At 35.5% G+C, this 10,000-nt stretch overlaps 1 protein-coding gene across 2 annotated transcripts in view; it reads left to right on the top strand.

Moving 5' to 3' along the window:
- Nucleotides 1–10,000, top strand: part of LOC122254565 (uncharacterized) — a 139,380-nt gene that overhangs the window by 100,293 nt on the left and 29,087 nt on the right. The gene's annotated exons all lie outside the window — the stretch shown is intronic.

The raw sequence follows: 10,000 nt of genomic DNA, 5'->3' as shown, positions 1-10,000 counted from the left end.
AACGTTCACCATACCCCTGTGAACGTTCACCATACCCGTGTGAACGTTCACTATATCCCTGTGAACGTTCACTATACCCCTGTGAACGTTCACCATACCCCTGTGAGCATTCACTATACCCATGTGAACGTTCACCATACCGTGTTCTGCGTTAGAGTGAACGGTGATTTTTATATTGACCTTTTTTAGGGGTCTGGTTGTCTTAGAAGTTTGTTTTATATGGATGGCATTTCGTAGAAAGGTGCTTTACAACGTCGATTTAGTCTGTGATCTTTTAACTTTTTTTTCGGTGTAATTAATCCTGTTAAAATAAAGGAAGATGTGATGTCGATAAAGAATGATATTGAAATACAATGATTAGTAACTATGAGTATGGTATTAGTAATTAGTAGTTTAGCTTGATATTTTTCTAAGAATAAATTGAAGTCACTAACCAAAACTAGTGAAATATCAATACAATCACTTACAAGATTATTGCAAAATTAATGGGAATAATAAAAAAGAAATTGCAATATAACTATTACTGATACTGAAGATATTCATGATAATTCTTTTCAGTTCAAGTGTTGATAAATGCTAATGGTTATAATGATAAAAGTACTACACTACTTCTACTACTAATAATGATAATAATGACAATTATCCAAACAATAATGATACTGAAAGTAATGATAATAATAAAAGAACAAAAAATGGCGAGTGGTAATGGCAATGAAGTTTATGATGAATAAAAATAACAATGACAATGCTGATGATAATAATGATGGAAATGATTATATTGATAATGATAACAATGACAATGAACATAACAATGAAGATGATAACGAAACCACAGCAACAATAGTAATAATGATAATAAAAATGATAATTATGATAATGCTAATGATGATCATAAAGATGATAACAGCAATAATTACAATGATAATGATGATTATAACAATTGCAATAATAGTAATAATAATAGTATATAGTAGTAGTTGTGATAGAAATAGCAATAGTAGTAATAGTAGTGATAAAGATAATCAAAAGATAATGTAGTGGTAGAAGCAGTAGCAATAATAGTAATAGTAGCATGAGTAGTAGCAGTAGCATGAGTAGTAATAGCAATAGTGATAATGATGATGGTAGTAGTGATGCGATAATTATAATCAATTTTATTGCTATCATTATCATTATGATCAGTATTATCATTAGTAGTAGTAGCAGAGGGAACAACAGTAATAAGCAATAAGAGACACTAATAGTAATAATTATTGATTATAATTCCTTTTATTATAGCAGCTGTATTGATGGAACAGAATATGATAATGGTGATGATAAGGATATCAGTGGTAATGATAACAGAAGATACCAATAATCCGAATGCTAATACTAATTAATATTAAGACTGATACTAGTGATGATGATGATGATGATAATGATAATAACAATAATAATAATCATGGTAATGATGAAAACAGCAATAACACCAAAGGTAACAAAAATAACTGCAACTATCGTAATAATGTTGTGATAGTAGAAATGATAATGACAATGATAATGATACAACTACAATTACGACTACTACTACTAATGAAAATGATCATGATAATTATGATAATGATAAAAATTATAATGATAATGATGATAATGATAATAATGATCATGTTCTTGATAAAAAGCACAATTACTATCACTTAAGATGATATTGATAATGATCATAATCATAAGAAAATGAATAATGATAACGAAGATGATAATCAGGATAATAATATTGATGATAGTGATTATAATAAAAGAAATACAATGCTGATGATGTTGATGATGAAAAAATTGTCACAATGATCAGAATGGAAATAATTATACCAATAAAAATAATGGTAATGCTGATAATAATAATAATAATGATAATGATTAAAAAAATATTAAAAGAACAATAATAAGAATATGAATGGAAATGCCAATAAAAATACCAATAAGTAATAAAAATGTGAAGAATGACACAGAGATTGAGAAAGTGAGACAGGCTTCGCGACCTCAACTTCCCCCAAGCCACCGAGCCTCAGCACTAAACTTTGGAATGTAACTTTATTGCATTTATGTTTTATCACGGCGTCGTCGTGAAGGATGAAGAGGTGGCGGTGGTAGAGGGGATGGGGGTGGACGGGAGGGGAGGGGAGCGAGAGAAAAAGACAGGCAGGTCGGGCAGGCAGGCTGGCAGTTAATCAGTCAGTCAGGTTGGCAGCCTGACTGGCTGGCTGGTAGGTAGGCAGGCAGGCTGGCAGGCAGGTAGGTAGGTAGGTAGGTAAGCGTAAGTCCGTCATTCAGCCAGTCAATATATTAGTCAATCAGCCAGATAGACAATTTGTCAATTAGTTATGCATACATACAGTCTGTCATACAGACAGACTGACAAACAGAAGACATGCATATATATATATATATATATATATATATATATATATATATATATATATATACACACAATATATATATATATATTATATATATATATATATATATATATATATATACACACATATATATATAATATATATATATATATATATATATATATATATATATACACAATATATATATATATATATAATATTATATATATATATTATATTATATATACATATTATTATAATATATATATGTATATATATGTATATATAAATTCATATATGTATATGTATATATATATATATATATATATATTTACATATATGTATATATATACATATATATAGATAGATATGTATATGTATATATCTATACCTACATCTTTTTATATCTATCTATCTATATGTGTGTGTGCGTGTGTTTGTGTGTGTGTGCGTATGTGTGTGTGTGTGTGTGTGCACGCGCGTGTGTATACACTTATTTATCTATTAATCAATATATATATGTATATATACACATACATACATATACATATCTACATATCTACATGTATACAGGTAGACTGGCAAACAGAAAGACACTCAGGCAGAAAGAGAGAGAGAGAAAAAAAATAAAAAAACATGCAGATAGGAACAGACATACAAATAGACAGAGAAAGAGTGCGAGAAGGAAGGTTGAGATTTGTGACCCTTAGAAAATCCTTGGATCACTTTGGGTCCTCAGGCAGAAAGCGTTACCATGGTAACCAAGTCACTGCAGCTCGTTACGGTGTCCAATTAAAGTCCTGAAGCTAGTTAGTGAGATGAGAGAGAGGGGGAGAGAGAGAGAGAGAGAGAGAGAGAGAGAGAGAGAGAGAGAGAGAGAGAGAGAGAGAGAGAGAGAGAGAGAGAGAGAGAGAGAATGAAAAGAGGAGAGGGTAAAAATCATATTTAGGGAAAGAGAATAAGAGTTGAGAGCGAGAAGGAAAATGAGAATGAAACATAATTGAGACAGAATGAGAGGAATGGGAGTGAGAGAGGGCTAGGGCTAGGGCCCGGGAGCGAGAGAGAGAAAAAGAGAAAGAAAGAGAGAGAGATTCTCTGACCATGATAAGGAAAGTCTTTACAAAACTGTTGAATTAGCTTATCAAACGATTCTACATTACTCAAGAAAAAATAGTAAATAAGGAAAATTCGAAAGGCCTTGAAAAACAATTGCGTTCAACGACATGGAATATGGAATGGATATTGAATGGGTATGTTAGTTATCCGTGAGACAAAAACAAACAAACAATTATTGGAGAAGAAATATGACCATTAGTTATTTGTTTTTAATGAAAACATTCTAAACAAGATGATGGTAGAACATGAAGACAAAACAGGAACAAAAACGGTAGTTTGATACGAAAAACTTGCATATTAGTGAAGAATAGCCGGTAAGCCTAGATCGTTTACATATGTGATGTGACAGTAACACTTTAACAAGTACGATTTGAAACGAAAATTGGTGCTTTGTGCACCAAGCAGGGTAGTGATGATTGATGAAAAGTTGACAGGTTGACGATGATTATTATATGATAATTAACAGGTTGGGGATCATAACCATTGAATTACAACGATGCTATCCATTACCTACCAACACGAACAGAGTATAAAATGTATAAAGAAAGAAAGAAAGGTAGGAAGAAGAGAGAAGAGAAGGAAGAACAGACAGGAAGGAGGGGCTAGGAGGGGGGTATGCGAGTGACTGGTTGGCAGTAATTGGTTGAGGGTCGATGGGGGAAGGCAGGATCCGGCAGATCGGGTGACGGTAGGCGATGTGGGTGCGTTGACGACCTGTTGACGACCTGTTGCCTTGGCGATGACCTACTTTTGTTGCAGGTGACTTCCTTGCCCTTGAAATGGAGAGGGATGTAAGTAGGTATACATGGAGCCAGGTCAAAGAGTAGACTGGTTCGAAGGTATATATGATATTGTATATAAGTTAAATATATACATGTGTATAAGTATGTGCGTAAACGTGTTTATAGATAGAAAAACAAAAACAAAAAAACAAAGGGCTGTAAACACCCAGACAAATATAGGCGTATAAACCAATTGCTAGATTTGTATAAATGAAAGAATGATGATTAAGAGAACTTTCCTTTTTATAGTTACTAATATTAATAAGATAACTGATATTAGCTTGGATGTAGACAAAATGACGTACCCACATTTTTTCCATGCATTCGTCTCTTTTTCTCCAGTTGTATTTATGTATAAATATGTACACGCACGCACATACACACACGCACATACACACACGCACCAACACACCACACACAACAACATATTAACATACACACACACACATTATATATTATATATATTTATATATATATATATATATATATATATAGTAATTATAGATATTATATTTATTTTTATGATGTAAATACACACACACACACCAGACACATATATATATGTGTGTGTCTGTGTGTATACATTTATATGTACACACACACACACATTCCACATATCATATATACCCACTACATATATATTATATATATCTATATATATATATATATATATATATATATATATGTATATGTATGTATATATACATGTGTGTGTGTATGTAGACACACACACACACACACGCACATATATATTTACATATATATATATATATATACATATATATACATATACACACACACACACACATATATATATATATATATATATATATATATATATATATATATATATATATATATATATAGAGAGAGAGAGAGAGAGAGAGAGAGTTGGCAGTGTTTTTCTGTGTTTTTGTATATCTGAGTGTGCGTACTTTTAGTATTTTGAACTGATTAACGACAATAACTAGAATTATAATCCTCCAACTGCTATATTCAATTACAAATCTCCTGGATCCCATTTTCTTACCCTATTTTCTAGCCATCCCAATCGTATTATTAGCAGCCATCATTTAAAAATAGCCTGGGCACAAAACTAAATCACAAATAAGTAAAACTAACAACCCGACAAAACAACAAAAACTAGAAAAAACTCAACCACGAGAAAACATAACAAAACAAACCCCGCCCCCCCCCCCCGCCCTACCCCCGGCATCCTCCAACCCACCTCTATCCCAGAGCCCTCGCCCCTACCTCCGCCCACGCCTCCACTGCATACCGTGCGAGCCCCCGCACCCACAACCAGCCACCCGCCTCATCCGCTAATCACAATAACAATGATATAAACAATATTAGATCAACTGACAAGAGAATGTAAAAACAAAGAAAAAATAACAATAACTACATAAAAAAATAACCAAACAAGAGAAGAGAGATCTCCACCACAAATCCCGCCATTTCACACCTCCAAATATCTCTTCCACACCTCGAAAATATCAAAAAACACAAAAAAGATAAAAACTCAATGCAGAATAAGGACAGAAAATATAAATAAAAAACAAATCTGATCTTCACGCTCGCTCGCTCACCTCGCAGGATTACCTTAATCTCCACCCCCTCTCTCCATTATCTCAGTTATTTTCATTTCTCTTTCATATATGAGGGAGAACATATATCAGTGCTGATTCGAGATTCCGTAAATCTTCTCAGAACGATCAACTATCTTTCTTTTTTTTTCTTCTGAATAAAAGATAAAAGATAAAGAATCGCGGCCGGTAAATCAGGTCGAGGTACCGGTTATCACCAGTTTATCATGCTTTAATAAGGCTCGACGTCGCAAGCAGGTGATCAGCTTGATTTATGTCGGCCGTCACGATGCTCGGCCCATTAACCTGTCGATGTGGAGGCGCGCGAGAACACCGGTCGTTCCGTAAATTTTCCTCGGGAGAAAATCTCGGGAATGGACTCTCGGTCTTGCTTCCTCGGACGGTAAGACACGTCGGACGACCGCTGGCGGGTGGTCGTTGATATCACATTATACTGTCATCTGTTATCGGCCGGGTCACTCGGAGGAGGAGACGCTGGGGGATGAGACGTCAAGGAAGGGGACTTCAGAGGAATGAACGTCGGACGAGAAGTCGTTAGGGGAGGAGACGTCAAGGACGGGGATTTCAGAGGAAAGGACATCGGAAAAGGGAACGTCAGAGGAGGAGACGTTGGGGGTGAGTCGTCGAGGAAGGGGATTTCAGAGGAAAGGATATCGGAGAAGCGGACGTCGGAGGGGAAGACGTTCGAGGACAAGACATCGAAGGAGGGGACTTCAGAGGAAAAGACGTCGGAGGAGAAATCATTAGGGGATGATGCGTCGGGAAAGGGTTTTTCAGAGGAAAGGACATCGGAAAAGGGGACGTCGGAGGAGGAGACTTTTGGGAATGACACATCTAAGGAGGAGACTTTAGAGGAAAGGAACGTAGGAAAGGGAGTCGTCGAAGGAAACGTCAGTGGAAAAGAGGAGAGGACTTCGTAGGAGAAGACATCGGAAAAAGGATATTAGAGGAATTAAAATAGGAAAAAAGGGCGTTAGAGAAAAGCACTTCAGAGGATAGAACTTAGGAAAATAGAGGCACTTGAGAGGAGAATACTTCGGTCGAGGCACATCACAGAGAAGAACCTTGGAAAAGAGATCATCAAAGGAGAAGATTTTAGAAGAAGTGGCGTCAAAGGAGGAGACTAGAGAGGACGAAGAGACATCGGGAGAGAGGACGTCAGAGGAAGATTTTCCAGAGTAGGGAAGTAGAGGCTCAAGAATCATCAAACCGCGAACTATCATCCCAGGACAGAGGTACTCCCAGAGCCCACACACGCAGCCTCACCTTGCACTCGCAGACCTCCCTGAGTGCGGTCGATAAGTTGCACTTCCGAGGACTGTGCATCAGCAAAATCCTACTCTCTGAAGTTGTGGACTGACTCTTTCCTCGAGCCTTGGTAACCCTTTCTCTTTTCATTTTCTTCTTGTTCATCCTTCATGTTGTTGTTTTTTTATCTTCGTTTATATTTATTTTCTCTATTTACGTCTTTAATTTGTAAAAAATCCTCTTCTTCGTTTCTTTCTTTCCTTTTCTCTCTCTTTTTCTCTTCTTTCCGCACTACCCGTGTGCCGGACTCTCTCTCCTCCTCCAGCTGTCGGGACCCCACGTTCGTCGGCGCGCCAGCTGGTTGTGTCAGCAAGTTTAGGGAATTGGCGATTGTAGATTTGAAACAGAAAGAAAGATAGAGAGATTAAATGAGACCGGGAGAGGAAGAAAGATAAAGGGAGAGAGGATAGAGAGAGAGAGAAATGAGGGAAAGAGATGTAAGAGAAAGGTGACAGCAAGAGCGAGATGAAAGAGAGAGAATATATGGTGAAAAAGAGAGAGTGAGAAAGAGAGGACAAGAGAAAGGACGAATTAATGGTGATATATATATATATATATATATATATATATATATATATATATATATATATATAGAGAGAGAGAGAGAGAGAGAGAGAGAGAAGAAAGAGAAAGTGAGTGAGTCATCCCGAGTGACTCACCAGAGCATCATGTTTGTCCATGGTACTCTCGGCTTTGAGGATTCCACACGGATTCCCAGGTTTATCTTCCAAGCTAAACCTTCGGCGTTTCCTTTCATGCCTCGCCCAAGGGATTTTGTTCGACGTCCAACGCGCGCGCACACACACACACACACACACACACACACACACACACACACACACACACACACACACACACACAAACACAAATCAATCACAGTTAAGCATTAAAGAATGAAACAGCTGTTAAAATCAATTCCTCGGATAGAAATAAACAAAAAAAAAGTCTGGAAAAAACGAAAAGAAAACAAAAGCAAGCTAAAAAGATAAAAAAGTAAAAATAAAAAAGAAGCAAACTCGAATAGGAAAACCAAATGCAACCAAAAATACAAAGACAAAAATACCAAAAAAAAAGACCATGCAGGAAAAACAAACACAATTACGAAAAACAAGAAAACAAAGACAAAAAACAAAACAAAAAACAAAAGAAAGGCGTAAGCAGCAAGCGTGGCGGCGCTCGAGGGAGAAAGAACGAGCAGACGGAGGTAGTGTGACAAGGTTAATTTTGTCTCCGCGTCTCCGGAAGAGATTGGCCGTAACCTTGGGCGCTTTTCTTAGGCTGTTAGGCGGAGTTCTGGCGGCGATGTCGATGGTGCGATTGTCATCTCTGTATTGCCTCTTGGGGATTTTGACCATTATTTGATTGTTGTTGTTTAGAGTATTGGTGTATTTATTTGTTTTGTTATTTTTTTAATAAAGATTTTTTTTTTTTTTTATAAGTAGAAGTTTTAGGATGAATGGAATGGCATTATGCGTCGATATGGGCGCACTACTGTTACTACTCATGTCGATGATGATGGTGTTAATTGATGATGTTAGTGATAATGATAGATAACAATTTTAATGATTATAACAATGATAATAACAATAGCATTGATAATGATAACATCTATATCAATAATAATAGTAAATAAAGTGATGAGAATAATGATAATGATAAAAATAACAATAGTGATGATAATGTTAATATTGATAAAGGTTGATGATGATAATGTAAACGGTAATTAGAATGGTAATGATGTTGATAATAATAATGATAACAATAGGAATAATAATAGGTATCACGTAACAAGTAACAGAAATGAAGATAACAATAATAATGATGACTCCAATAATTTTAACAATAATAATTATAATGATAATAGCAATGCTGATAATGCCACAATGATTAGGTTATTAATGAAAAGGCTAATAGTAACGTAAAAATAAAATTAGAATGATAAGCAACGTTAACAAAGCTAATAATCTGGCAAGATGATATTGCAGTAAATGTTAAGAATTGAAATAATGAAGAATGATGTCCTGGCAAAAAAAAAGAAGAAAAAGAAATAAAGCAATAAAGTTTCACGGGATTTGTGCATGTCTAACGTGTCAGAGGAGTGGATGCGTCGCGCCACCTGAATCAATAAATCGTTTTGTTTTCACTTTTTTACTCTTTTTTATTTATTTTTTTTTTTTAGTCCACCTGTTGCCTCAGACTGTGTGTGTGTGTGGCCAAGAGTGTCAACAAACGACTTCTACGACGCATGGCTACTTCCGCATGCCTTGTGATATCTGTGAAAGAGACGTACATTCACAGAAAAGCACGCGCGCGAATGTACGCATGTGCACTTGGTTTATGCGGTTGTGCGTGTGGTGTCTGTAATCGCACTTACAAGTGTACATGTACCTACTTATCTACGCCGTACCTAACGAGAATAAAAATAGCCAGTCATTGATTCATTTTTAGATATATTGGTGAATACAAGAATATCCACACACACACATACATACACACACACACACACACACACACACACACACACACACACATATATATATATACATATATACATATATATACATAAATATGCATACATATATATATATATATATATATATATATATATATATATATATATATATATATATTAGAGAGAGAGACAGAGAAAAAGAGAAAGGAAGAGAAATAAAGATAGGAAGGCAGACAGTTAGACAGGCTGACAAGACAAGAATCCAAACAAATTAATAAATAAACGAGCAGACAAAACAAGGGGAGAAACTCGTGAAAAAGTGCAGCAGCAACAAAAAAAGAATCAGACGAGTTATAAGTCAAG

Source organism: Penaeus japonicus, unplaced genomic scaffold, assembly GCF_977035675.1.
Source record: "Penaeus japonicus unplaced genomic scaffold, GWHDUDI00000001_assembly GWHDUDI00000011, whole genome shotgun sequence".
In the NCBI taxonomy this organism is placed as follows: domain Eukaryota; kingdom Metazoa; phylum Arthropoda; class Malacostraca; order Decapoda; family Penaeidae; genus Penaeus; species Penaeus japonicus.
Note: the sequence above shows the minus strand (reverse complement) of the source record. Positions and strands in the feature narration are given on the sequence as shown.